The following is a 14974-nucleotide window of genomic DNA, read 5'->3' as shown; positions in this document are numbered from 1 at the left end:
AGATGGACCAATTTTTCATGTTTATTAACAGAACTGTTTTTGTGGAATGTTTGTTCATATCTTTTCTCCATTTACCTAATGTATTCGCAATGATTTTCTTATACATTTATATAAAATTCTTTCTGTAACAAAATTAACATTTTTTGTCTATCATATTTTCTGTAAATACTTTCCCAGCATGTTTGCTTTAAATTTTTGTTTCTTGTTCAACAAAGTGGTTTCCTGGAATTTTTAAAAATAGGATACACTTAGAAGAAAGAACGGTCATGGTGAACTTTAGAATTCTCTTTCAGAAGTATGACTTCACAAGACATTAATTATTCATCCCTAAAAGAGTCAAAATCTCCAAGACTAAGTTTTCTACAACTAAGCCAATGCTTTTGCATAATATTTAAAAGCAAATTGGCAATTAACCTTGGACAATAGAGCAATGATGTAAGATGACCTTTCCAATAAACACTGTTTAAAAGTCAGGTGGCTCCAGTCAGCTCCAGCTGGAACTACTCTGTAAAATAAAATGCATATTACTCCCTGCTGTTTTCAGTGCCAAACACAGCTAAGGTTATTACTAATTTGTATCAAAGATTTCAGAGCAACTAACAGACCAAAACCAAGATATACAATTCTCATGTTGTGAACAAAGGCCATACAGGTTGAGCTGTCACTGATTTCCATATATAGAGCCTTATTTTTATTAATCTATATTTTGAGAATAAATATCCTTCCTTGGTAGGTCAGATAACAGAATTTAGAAAATGAGACAAAAGAAGACCTCAAACAGAGAAAGTATAGAAATCATTACAAACTTGAGCAAGCCACAAATAGTCCTAGAACATTTGTTTAAGCACCTGGGCATTTATGAAAACTAGAGGAGAAGAAAAGCTGCATTTGTTGTGACAGTAACATTCCACTTTGTTTTGCAAGAGGAAGGAGTCCAACCATGGTTTCTCTGCCCACACCTGACATGCAAGGGCATTTTGCAAAAGAAATCAGTGAGAATGAAAATCCAAGCCATTCAATGTCTGCATGACTCGAAAGGCAAAACTAGTCTCAACTTCCTCTTCTACCCAAATTGGAGTGAAGATTATAACTCTGTGGGTTTAGGGAGGACAAGATGAATGGTCCTGTCACAACCATAGTCCCCACAGATTCTGAGATCTAAGAGTGTGAACCAAGTCCAAGCAAGATTTACTGCTGTTCCATAAGCCCAGAGTTTATAAAGTTACAAAATTGAAAAGATTCCACCTCTATACCAATCAAGCAATAGGAAAAGATGGATTGATTTTGTTTTTTGTAACAATACTAAACTATTTGCTTTTTCTTCATCATTTAGAAAGCAGTTTTCATATAAACATGTCATCTTATTAATTCATTTGAACCCTGCCACCACCTTGGGAGCAGAGCACCTCTGTATCTTCAGTGTACCTAAAGGTGCCTTGACTATAGTAGGTACTCAATAAATGCTTTTTTGAATAAACACAAATGTAGGCAAAACTCTCTCCTCAAAACTGACCACAAGAATAGGTCAGCCATCACATCTCAAATGTAAAGAATTAGCAGTAGTTTGTTTCTTGATAATTCACACGCACGCACACACACACACACAAAACACACACACAAAGTAGCATGATGCTTTAGGTGAAAAGAATTAATTATATTTTATTTTAAATGAGTCACATCAATTACCATATCATTTCTGCACTCAAACCCAACCAATTCTACTTTTTAACACTATAACAAGATCTTATGAAATAATACATTATTAAAAGCAAGTAAGCATAACATACAGTATCTAGCCCATCAGTCATCCCTGGGCTGGCTCAGCTGTAATGGGGGAAATGGACAGCATTTGGAAGTCCAGGCATAGGACATGGTGTTCCATCAAGGTCTGCCATAGTGATACAAGGAAAGCCCAGGAGACAGGGTTGGAGGATCTCCTGCAGTCCTCCTCTGCCCCAAACTCAGTTCTAGGAGAATAAAATTAAAAATAGGCATTTACAACAACTTCAGTGGGCAAGATATGGCTAAGAAAACATACATATTTGAGAAAATCAAGTAATCCTATGCCAAAATGTGGACAAAATTTTACAGATACAAAAGTGCCTGAATGAAAAAATGGTAACATCAGATTATACATGATATCCACTTTAAGACAAACAAATTAGAAAATATTAGATATTTGAGATTGAGAAATTGAGACCATGAACAAAAATTACTTTGTGTTATAATTTATTTGATGCAATATTTCCTCCATGGCCCTTCTTTATTTCTTCCATCGTGCTGTAATATTTATGGGTTTCTCTCTCCCACTGGAGTTTTAGCTCTTGGAAGGTAACCATACATCACACACCACTGTGTTCTCAAACATGGGAACACTGAAGATGCTAAAAAAAAAAAATGCTTTTAAAAAGTTTTCTTGGAAGAATAAAAAAGCAAATTTATTTTACTTTTTATTTGCTGCTCTTTCTCCTTCCCCTCCTTTATCCTTTGTCTTCCTTCTTGCTTCTTCCCTTGTAAAGATAGAAATCAAAACACCTGTGGTCCAGCTCTAGTTCTGATACTCACTAGCACTGGGGATCACTGATTACCCTATCAAAACAGAATAGAAACTGCCTTTCTCTGACTCACTGACAGAAATAGCAAATAACTTATAGTGAAATCATACATGTGAAATCAATCAAGACAAAGAATTAGTTAAATCAAACATATTGTTTTCATAATTTTTATTTACTGACTGAACCATAGACTGGTCTGCAAAAGTAAAAAACAATTAGGAAAATCTAGAAGTGAATAAACAAGTGCAGTGAGGAAAGAGTGATGAACTCTCAAGTGTTGTCCAAGAACCAGTTTAGCGTGCCAACAACTTGTCTTCTTTTCCCAGTTAAAAATCTAGTATTACTCAAAGGGTTTTCTGGGAGGTTAAGCAAACCTAACCCCAAATTGGACAGCTGACCGCAGGATATGTCTGAGTTTCCCAAAGGCTCTGAAGGAGTTACAGCCCTTTAAGAAACCAAATTATTTATAGAAGCAACGTTTTATAGACTTTCTTGAAAACAGGATTAGAAATAGTCTCTTCTACCACCACCACTCCGTCCCCACCAGCTTACTTCATTCTGTTCTATACCTAAAATGTACTTGGGATCTGACTCATCAGAAATTTTTAACAGTTCTCCAGTGGCCTTCTCGAATGGGGTAGACGGGGGCGTTACTGCTTAGAAACTGCTAGATTGCAATTCCAGAGTAATCTCCTTCAATGGAAAGTTGACCTAACTAGTAACTGGCAAATATGCAACATGAAATAGAGAAACTTAATAATAGGAGAAAACTAAGGCATACTTGGCTGAAAAAAAAAATCTGGTTACTGCCAGAGTTCTTCCACATTTGCAATAAAAAATTAAAAGTAGGGGAAAGGTAACTGCTTTCCTATAAAAATGAACCTGCTCATTTGTGAAACAAATAAAACAAAACTTTATTTTGGTTTATGTGAGTCCTTGCGTCTCATAGGTATTATAGCTGTGAAATGTTTGCATATGCTATAACAGTAACACACTTACATAGAAAAGTCCAAACGTGAACTACCTTTTTCTATCAAACTAATAGACTTACACTCTTCTCTTATCTGACTCCAGACTTTAATACTGAACCACACTCTTGACATCACTTCTTGTACGTCTCAAAGGCTTAAACTCGAACTCAACGTGCCCAAAACCAAAGTCACTATTTCTTTCACTCCTCAAAACTTGGTCCTCTTCCAGGGATCCCTGAGTGAATCAATCTACCAGCCATCCAGTTCTACCAGTCAGAAACCTATCACGTTTGACATCACCTTCTCATTCTACCATTTACAATACATCACAAAGTCCTGTCCATTTTATCTCTTCAATCTATCTCATATCATCTACTCTCCTCCATCTCTACCACCACTGCCACCCTTAACCCACTCTTTCTCACTTGGTCCACCGTACTGGCCTCCAAACAGAGCTTAGTACATCCACTCTGGTCCCTTACAATCTGCTCTCCACACTTTAGCCAGAATCATCATTTCAGAACACAAAACCAATCATGTCACATGCATATTCTGTTTAAAATCTTAGATCTCTCCCCTTTACTCTTGGGATCAGGACAAAACTCCTCAGGATGGTCTACAATGCCCTTCATGATCTGGTCCCTACCCACCTCATCAGCCTCAATTCACACTATACTCACTCTGGTTAGGAAGTGAGGAAAGGTGGTAGACATGCCTCCAGCGCATAATCTCCAAAAGTGACAACTTTCCAACAATTTTCTTTTAAATAATTTGTTGACAAGGCAGTCATTATGACTGATAAAATAATGTTGGAGAAAAAAGATCAAAAAGCAAACACAGAAAGTATGTGCTTGCTCCAGACTTGACACAGCCTGCCCAAAGTACAACCCCGCACCACATGCACACACACACACACACACACACACACACACACACACAGATCTTAGAAACCAGCCGTGCCTCTGTTCTTGCTGTTTTTGCTCCAGTCATGTTCCCTTCTTCCTCGGGACCATGGGGAGCAACTAGAATTCAAATCACATTTATCTGACTTCTAAGGCAGTACACTTTCCACCATTTCACCTTGCCCCACAAAATGTGTTTCTCCAAGTAAATTTGAACATTATAATAATAAATCTTATACATAGTTAAGACTCAGTATTTTTAGAAAAAGCTGAAAATACACTCTATTCTCTATCCCTTTTTAATGAAAATTTTTAAATACACACAAAACAGAGAATAGACAACCAGCCCCCAAATCCAAATCACTCACATTCAAGAATTACCAACATTTGCGATTATATCATCTATTCCTTTTGTTTGTTTTCTTTGCTAAAGCACTTTAAATAAAATCTAAGAAAACATATTATTATACACCCACATGCTTCAATATGCATTCCTAGAAAATATAGACACTTTCTTATGTAACCATTAGGCCACTACCATATTTAACAAAATTAACAATAATTTTTTGGTATCATCTAACATCTAGTCTGTGATCAAATTTCCATGATTGTTTCAAAAATCTGTTTATAGTTGATGCATTTGAATCACAATCCAAACAAGGTCTACAAATTACATATAGTTGTTATGTCTCTTAATTCTCTCTTTCCCCCACCGCATGCCATTGACTTGTTGAATAAACCAGGTCAGCTGTCCTATAGAATGTCCAAAATTCTGGATTTATCTGTTTGATTCCTTCAGGTAGCATTTTAACTTGTCCCTCTCTCCCTTTATTTCCTGTAAATTGGATGTTAGTTCAAAAATCTTGATTAGACTCCTGTTCAACTTTTTGGCAAGAATATTTTATAGGAGTGCCATGTACTATAAATTGCATTTTATCAGGAAGTTCACAGGGCTCATTGTCCCACTTTTAATAATACTTATTATCATTTTATTTTTTATTATTTATCAAAATTCATAAATTCAACAAATACCGACCAAATACCTACCACAAGCCAGGTACACCTCTAGGTTCCGAGCATAAAGAATTAAACATGACAGCAAGGCCCCTTCCTTCAAAAAGTTTTCACATATTATTATTTTAATGATTGATCTACAGACTCTTTTTAATGTTAATGTTCACTAAACAGTGAATGAATTTTACATGTAAATATATGTATTTGGCTGGAGAGTGTGCGGAGATAAGGGACGCCTCCTACACTATTAGTAGGAATAGAGTTTGGTGTAGCCATTATGGAAAACAGTATGCAGATTCCTTAAAAAACTAAAAATAGGCTTACCATGTGATCCAGCAATCCCACTCCTGGTCATATATCCAGAAAGAACTATAATGCGAAAAGATACATGCACCACAATGTTCATAACAGCACTATATTTTTTACTGAAGTATAGTTAGTTTACAATGTTGTGTTAATTTCTGGTGCACAGCATAATGTTTCAGTCACACATACTCATACGTATGTTAATTTTTATATTCTTTTTTGTAATAGGTTACTGCAAGATGCTGAATATAGTTCCTTGTGCATAGCAGCACTATTTATAATAGCCACAACATGGAAACAATCTAAATGTCCATCAACAGATGATAGGATTAAAAAGTTGTTATATATACATAGGTATAGATATATGCCTATACATATACATAGATGTATAATGGAATACTACTCAGTCATGAAAAAGAATAAAATAACACCATTTGCTGCAACATGGATGGACCTGGAGATTATCATTCTAAGTGAAGTAAACCAGAAGCAGAAAGAAAAACACCATATCACTTATATGTGAAATCTTTAAAAAAAAAAAAAAGACACAAATGAAGTTATTTACAAAACAGAAACAGATTCATAGACACAGAAAACAAACTTACGGTTACCAAGGGGGAGGGTGGTTGGAAGGGATAAATCAAGAGTTTGAGATTTGCAGATACTAACTACTATATATAAAATAGATAAACAACAAGTTTCTACTGTATAGCACAGGGAACTATATTCAATATCTTGTAGTAACCTATAATGAAAAAGAATATGAAAAAGAATATAGGGATGCATATGTATGACTGAAACATTATGCTGAGCACCTGAAATTTATACAACCTTGCAAACTGACTATACTTCAATTTTAAAAATGCAATAAATAAATAAATTATATTTGTGTATTTGCATCCTTCATCTATTCCTCATATTTATTGGATATTGACTGACTTTTGCAGTATCTACCTAGGCCATAACTCAAATCCCCTTCAGTGAGGACTGCCCCTCTCCCACATTTGTACTAAATGGTCTTGTCTCGTTGACCATAGCTGATTGAACTGAGAACAGATACCTGACCCAAGATAGCCAATAATGATTTCTCTTCTAAGAATATGAACAGAAAGGCCCTGCAAGAGGGAATAGTGGACTGGGTTCTGACAGCTTTCTAACTTCCAGTTATTTCCTCTCCTGAAACTTTATTAATGATCAACTTCTACTTAGATTTCATAATCTATCCCTGTTTCTTTCCTCTCATTTTTTGGTAAGCTATTCCCTGTTATTTTCTGTTACTGGCAATCAGAAGAACTTTAAGACGTTAACTGTAACATTGTTTGATAGAGGTCAGATGTCACTGTCAAATAATTTCTTTTTTCCTTTCTTTCCGGGTGAATAGACTTTCTTTATGCTTTTCAATATGAGCCTTTTGGCCAGCCCCATATGTAAATGAAGAAAGCTGCAGCCCACTGAGTTGATTGATGGTTACTACCCTCAAGCCCTACCAAAAAACCTACCAAGCTACCCTGGCTTGCCAATAGTGTTTCCCTTCCTTCCTGACTATGAATCCCATCCTTGCAGTCATTCTTTTGATGGACTAATAAAAATGGAAACATTATCTTTAGATGCTGGCTATGCATTAGCATGCAGGGGAAGGGGGATCCTAGAAGGATAATCTTAGACCTTTCCACTTTCCTTTCATTTGACATAGCAGAATAATTTATCAACTCACCAAAGTACCATCACATTTCAATAAAAGGTACATGAAAAGGTATTCAACAACACTAATCATCAGGGAAATGTAAACCAAAACCACAATGAAATATCACCTTACTTCTGGTAGAACAGCTATTATCAAAGGATAACGTGTTGGAGAGGTTGTAGAGAAAAGGGAACCCTTGTACACAGTTAATGGGAATGTAAATTGGCACTTCCACTGTGAAAACAGTATGAATTTTCCTCAAAAAATTAAAAATAGAACAACCATATGATCCAGCAACCCCACTTCTGGGTATATACCCAAAGGAAATGAAATCAATATCTCAAAGAGCTATCTGTACCACCATGTTCACTGCAGCTTCATTCACAACAGCCAAGATATGGAAAACAACCAAGGGTTCTTCAGTAGACGAATGGATAAAGAAGACTATACACACACACACACACATTTACATACATACACACAATGGAATATTATTAAACCATAAAAAATAAGGAAATCCTGCCATCTGTTTCAACATGGATGAACCTGGAGGATATTATGCTAAGTAAAATAAGCAAGACACAGAAAGCCAAATACTGTTTGAATTCACTTGTATGTGGAATCTAAAAAAGTCAGTCTCATAGAATCAGAGAGTAGAAAGGCGGTTGCCAGGTGCTAGGGGAGTGCAGGAAATGGGGAGATGTTGGTCAAAGGATACAAATTTCCAGTTATAAGATGAACAAGTTCTAGGGATCTAATGTATGGTTTGGTGACTATAGTTAATAATACTGTATTGTATACTTTAAATTTGCTGAAAATAAATTTTAAGTGTTCTCACCTCACAATAGCAACTATGTGAGGTGGTGGATGTGTTTCTTAACTTGGTTGGGGTAATCATTTCACAATGTATATGTATATTAAGTCATCACATTGTACACTTTAAATACATATAATTTTGTTTGTTGATTATACCTCAATGAATCTGGAAAAAGAAGGAAGGAAGGAAGGAAGGAAAGAAAGAAGGAAGGAAGGAAGGAAGAGGAGAGAGAGGGAGGACAGAAGGAAGGGAGAGTGACAACCTCAAGTGCTGGCAAGAATGTGGAGAAACTGGATCACTCATACACTGCCAGTGGGAATGTAAAATGGTTCAGTCACTCAGGAAAACAGCTTGGTAGTGTATTTTAAAAACTAAACATGCAACTACCATATGACCCATGGACATTTATCTCAGAGTAATGAACACTTATGCTCACACAAAAAAACTACACAACAGTTTATAGCAGCTTTATTCATAATAGTCAAAACTAGAAACAATGCAGATGCCCTTCAAAGGTGAACAGTTAAACTGTGGTACATATATAACATGGAATATGACTCAGCAACTAAAAAAGAACAAATTATGAGTAGGCACAACAACCTGGATGACTCTCTAGAGAATTAAACCAAGTAAAAAAAGGCAATCCCAAAAGTGGACACACTGCATGCTTCCATCTATATAACATTCTTGAAGTGAAAATTTATAGAAATAGAGAAAAAGATTAGTAGTTGCCAGGAGTTGCCAGAGTGGGGAGTGCTGAAGGTGATTATAAAAGGGCAATATGATAAATCTTTTCAGTGGTGGAAATGTTGTACCTTGATTGTATCATTGTCAATATCCTGGTACTATAGTTTTGCAAGATGCTACCGTTGAAGGAAACTGGATAAAGATAAATGGAATCTCACAGTATTATCTCTTATAATTGTATGTGAACCTACAATTTATCTCAAAATAAAAACTTTACTAACTTTTTTTTTCAATAAAAGTGAGAGTGAGGCCACGCCTCTAATTATTCAGTGAGAAGTTAGAAGGCAGGAAAGTGAAGGGGTGTTTTGTGATAAAAGAGTATATTTTTAAATCGTTGTCTGTATCCAGTATAAACTCACCCTTCTACCTCACTGTCAGCCCAAACAAAAACTCCATTTCCATGGAGCTAAAGTAAGAGTATTCAAAGACTTGAATAGGAAGCTATTCACTTTCTTTCTGTCTGATCAGTTTCTCTTCCTGTTTCTCAAGAGGTCAAGTCTGTTGTCAGCAATCGTTAGTCCTAAGTTCTCCTGTCAACATACATGGGTGCCACTGGGAGATTTGAGACGTATATAGAAGAGAAGGTGAAAAGAGGAGAGAAAGAAAGGCAAATGAAAAATGAAAGGAATAAGGGAGAAAAGAGAAGAGAAAAGGGGGGAAAAAGGGGTTTTGCAAAAAAAGTATTTATATATTTTTGGTTCTTTTTTTAAACATTTTTTTATTGAGTTATAGTCATTTTACAATGTGTCAAATTCCATTGTAGAGCACAATTTTTCAGTTATACATGAACATACATATACTCATTGTCACATTTTTTTTCGCTGTGAGCTACCACAAGATCTTGTATATATTCCCTGTGCTATACTGTATAATCTTGTTTATCTATTCTACTTATGCCTGTCAGTATCTACAAATTTTGAACTCCCAGTCTATCCCTTCCCACCCCTCTCCCCTTGGCAACCACAAGTTTGCATTCTATGTCTATGAGTCTGTTTCTGAAAAACGTTTATATAGAAGGGATTGGCTGACACTACCTGAACCAACCAATCAATCTTAACATCCCTAAAAGTGAGACATCCAGACATCAAATGCCCTGGAATGTGACACAGTTAGGAAGCACATGGTACCATCTGAATCTAATAAAGATTTTGACTCTAACTACCACTTTACTGGAAACATAGGGGATAGAAAAACAGGAACTGTAGAACCACAATATAAGGAAACAGTCATCCAAATCTAGAATATAGGATATTCTACAGGATGAGCGACATAGTATCTTAGGTAGAGTTCTCTGGGAAGCAGACACTGAGACAGAGAATCATGTGCAGATTTATTAGAGAGTGATCTCAGGGAAAATCCCTATAAAGAAAAGAGGCAAACAGGGAAGGGAAAAGGGAAAAATTAAACTGCAACACAGTTGCAATGGAGAACTTTGCCAATCCCTCGGGGACCTCTGTCCCTTCAGAAATAGAGGTCAGAAGGCCATGACTTTGTACCCTTATAATGACCTTGTTCATACTTGCAATGTGAGAAGGAGGGACCAGTGCACACTTAGGGCATGGAAATCTGGCCACTTGCTCATGCAGCTTACTTGTTCCCTCTTATTCACTCATGCCCAATCCCAGAAGCGCTGCTTCCAATTTACAATGGATTGCAGCTGTGCTGACCTGACCTTGTGACTTGGTGGCTCGGACAAAATCCAGTCCTGGCCACAAGGTCATTAGATGCTCCAGCACAACTAGGGCCCAGTAGGTTAAGATGAGCTGTTTTGTGAACAGTGTATGTTTATCTGCAGCAAAAGACATAGCTTGAGCCAGAATCCTGGGCTCTATGCTGCAATCTTTCTACTGGAGCTTGTCATGCACTCCCCATAACATCTTTTGCCACTAAAGATACCTCTAGTATCTATCTGCAGGTCATATGGCCCAAGCAACAGGGCCGCTTTTATCACAGCCTGGACCTTCTACAGATCCCTTTCCTTCCCTTGGTCCCAATCAAATCTGGAATCCTTCCCTGTCACTCAGCAAATGAGTCAAACCAGTATTCCTGAAAGTAGAATATACTGTAGCCAAGAACCTAAAGTGATCTATCACGTGTTTGCTTCCTTCTTAGTTGTGGGAGGTAGGAGGTTATATAACTTGTTCTTTACTTTGGAGGGAATGTTCTGACATGCCCCAGACTACTGGGATCCTTAAAATTTCATTGATGTGGTGGACCATTGAAAATTTGTAGAAGTTATCTCCAACCTCTTGGAGCACAAGTGTCTTAACAAGGTCTCTAAGGACTTGCCACTTATTTTTCATTCGGTTCAGTTAGCACGTCATCCATATGATGTGCCACCATGATGTTCTGAAGAATATCCCGTGGATCCAGTCCCTCCAGCCTGTACTATGTGTTGTGTCATATCTGCATCTTCTCCAAGCAAGAGGAGAGTGTCAACTTTTAACAACAAAGAGGAATTGCCCATTTCTGCAAGGCCCAAAGGTTCAGAAGAATCCAGTAACTCAACATTTCCAAGTGCAGTGATCCAGAGGCCCCTAGCCCTACTCTTAGGGCCCCACTTCTTCCCAGTCAGGCCCTGACCTTCAGGTAGCACACTTGCCAGGATTGAAAATCCAATATTCTCTACAACTATGTTCCCCTCATAATTAAGTGCAGGCCCTGATCATCAGCTTCTTCTTCCTTCTAGCTGCAAGAGATAACAACCCCTTTATATGCTGTCAAGGAAGCCTTCTGGTGACTAATCACCCTCAGACTTTCACTGTCTTTTTCCCAAAGCATCAAGAGTCCCCAGCAACAGCCATCCAAGCTCCTGTAGTCTTTTTGCTTCCCACTTCTCCCAAATCTATTAAATGCTTGTAATCCTGTCCTCACCAGTGTTTTCCCTGCCACGGTATGCCATCCCAGTTTACCATGAGTGAAATTTCAACAACTGCACCTCTACATCATACCAGTGTTATCAGTATCCCACCTACCACCAGTGATGGCATTTGTATCACAAGATGACAGGCAGCTAAATCCAGCACTGAAACCCCACTTTAGATTCTGCTTGTTAGAAGCAACCTGGTATCAACTGTCTAGGTCACATACCCTAGGAAATAGACTCTGACGTAGAGACTTGATTTCAGGAATTTTACTGGGGAGTAGCCTCAGGAACACCCCTGAAAGGGAGGGAGGAAACAAGACTGGGAAAAGGAAGAAATTGATTTGGGATGCAGTCACAACTGAGGACTCAGCCAGTCTCACCAAGAGTTCTGGAGTTAAGATGGTCCTTCAGAGTTGTCCCAGACTGAAGCAAGAGGGCCAAGACTTTTTAGACACATGCCATGGACCATCAGTAGCCCACACTCCTGACAGTGCCAGGAATGAGTGCTCTGGTTATGAAGAAGGGATCTGGGCATCACGCCACACATCCACCATACCAAATGTCTGCAAAAGTCAATGGTATAGATGGAAAATGGAGGGGGACTATTATTGTAGAATAAGAGCTTTAAAAGGCAGAATGGCCAAAAGAAATTTGCAGGCTTTGCTTTGACCTCCAGCCACACAAACCAACTATAAAAAAGCAACTTTGAGATAACTGGAGAACTTTGTATGTGGAATAAGCATTAGATGAAATTATATAATAATTACTGATTTTTGGCATAGTGGTAATGTAAAAAAAAAGTCTTTGCCTACTTGAGATGCAGACTGAAATAAAGGTGAAATGACATGAGGTCTGCAATTTGCACGAAAACATTTCAGAAAAATAGTGATGCATGGGGAGACGTAACAAGATTGATAAAAATGTTAATTGTTGAAGCTGAGAGATGGTGATAAACATTCATTCTGTTATTTTCTCTACATTTGCTTAAAAATATCCATAAGGAAAATATTTAAGGATACCTACTGGGTAATTGTGATGTGCCACCAGCCACTGCCCACAAGCACCAAAATATCTGTTGTTGCCCCTCCAGCCTTCCCTTCCAAGCTATAACCCAAGATAGAAAAATAGGTCCAAATTAAAAATCCTAGATATGACTTACAGGATGATTGTAAGTAAAGAACACAACTGGAACCACCAAAGAAAAGTAAGGCTTTTCTGTATATTGTTCATCAAATGATACTCAGAGCCTGGCACACAGCTTGGGCCAGGGTAGGTGATGAATAAGTGTTTGTAGAAATTTAAATGCAAGAAAAATTCCCTGGCTTCTCCTTCTGTCACCACCCACCCCTCCCTTAGTTTGTTTCTATCTTCCAGGCCCTCTGGACTCAGGAATCTGTGCCCAAAGGACAGAGTCCTGAGTTCCTGCTGTCTTGTTTTTGGCCTTGTGTGAGCAAATGTGCATGATGTGCAACTGCTATTCTTATTGCCATTATCAATAATGACCTCTCCCACTTTAAAAACAACTCCCCTTCCAAGTGGGTGTTCCACATAAGTGAAACGCTGGAGAAGAGCATAATAGGTAAAACATGTTTCAAGGAGAGCAAGACAGCAGGAAGCTGGGGGGACAGAAGCGGAGCTCCACTGCAGTCGAGTAGAGAAATGGGAAGGGAAAGAAAGAGAGTGAAATCAGGGCCAGCTCAAAAGCCCCCGAGGACCTGTGGGAAAAAGTGTTAGACTTCTGGCCAGGAACTGAGAAGGACGTCTGCAAAATATATACAGCCAAGCAACTAACCACTTCAACCTCCCAATATCCTTTCTCTAGGCCCCGTAAGAGCTGTCTTCGCACACCTTCCATCATCCCTTCCCAGCAAAATCCAAAATCAGCAGTTACTGTCGACATCAATGTGCAAAGGGCTAGAGCCCCAGGTAAAACAAAAGACGCCTGCAAAAAGGCAAAGGAAAAAGGAACCCAAGGAAAGTTCATGATGGAAAAATAAACACCATCAAAACAAATATCCACAGAGAGGAGAGAGAGGGAAACCAAAGAGACAAGATCAGCCAGAAAAAATAAGGACAAAAACAATGAGAAAAGCCAAGAAGAAGGCGGGGGTGGGGGTGGAGGGGTGAAGGATGGACTGAAATAAAATACAGGCATAGTCCTTCAAAGAAAAGTAGAGGAAAAGATAGGGTCTGAATTAGCATTTGGGGCGTGGAGCTAAAAGGTTTTACACACTTTGTCTCACTTAATCTTCACACCACTCTGAAACGTGAATATTGCTCATCTCCATTTTGCAGAGGTGAAAAGGGAGGCTTAGAAGCTTAACAAGTTATTTGCCTAAGGCTATATAGATAGAAAATGGCAGAGCAGAATTCGAACACAGATCTGCTAATTTCAAAACTTACACTATCTTGCAGGCTATCCTAGGTTTGAAAATACAACAAACATGACTTCTATATTTGGTTGACTGCATTCATTAATACTAATAACCATATGTTCGGTTATTTTTAAATTCTGGATTATTTTTTAAGTGGATCCTGAATGCTTTTATTCCATCAAAAACATTATCCCTCTCACCCTACCCATGTGGAATCTCTCCCACATGGTAAACCATCTAACTACATCCAAGCCGCTAAGGTAAAAGGAGACAACACTACCCCTGCCTGTTCAGGTGACCCTAAAGCTGTCAAAAAAAACATTCCCCTGAGACCAATCTGACATGGCCTAAAATTACAGTGGGAAAGAGTCAGGTGACTGAAACTGCCTCTAATATGAAAACATCTTCGAAGCTGACGATGAAAGAGTGGGAGCAATGGATGTGTGGATCTTGTGTGTGTGTTGGGGGACCTGAATGGTATAAAGCTTATACCTCCACTAGAGCATAAGCTTCTAGAGGGCAGGGAACACATACTGTACCACTATTTTGTCCAGAACAGCACACTGACTTAAAATTCACAGGCACTCAAAGGTTAGTCAAATAACTGAATGAATATTGGGTGTTATGGCCTTGTGAATGGGGACAGTATCAAGACACACTTTCCCTTTTGGAAAGTAAAGTTCCTCTTAAATGTCAACTTTTATTCTAGACGAAAGGAAATCAGGACAATGGCATAA

General features: G+C 38.1%; 1 protein-coding gene across 4 annotated transcripts in view; it reads right to left on the bottom strand.

The window, feature by feature from the left end:
• The window catches only part of LOC123618867 (uncharacterized), a 56432-nt gene that overhangs the window by 17298 nt on the left and 24160 nt on the right, over positions 1 to 14974 (bottom strand). The window contains exon 3 of one of the 4 annotated variants that reach the window (XM_074365437.1): positions 1670 to 1967. The exons of 2 other annotated variants lie outside the window; for them this stretch is intronic. The gene's annotated coding sequence lies outside the window, so the exon portion shown is untranslated. Of the gene's footprint in view, positions 1 to 1669; positions 1968 to 14974 lie in introns of those variants that run through there. One more of the 4 variants, XM_074365439.1, reaches the window with a different exon arrangement.

The sequence above is a fragment of the Camelus bactrianus genome, chromosome 6 (assembly GCF_048773025.1).
Source record: "Camelus bactrianus isolate YW-2024 breed Bactrian camel chromosome 6, ASM4877302v1, whole genome shotgun sequence".
NCBI classification, from domain to species: Eukaryota; Metazoa; Chordata; class Mammalia; order Artiodactyla; family Camelidae; genus Camelus; species Camelus bactrianus.
The sequence above is the reverse complement of the archived record's forward strand: the minus strand, read 5'-3'. Positions and strand labels throughout refer to the sequence as shown.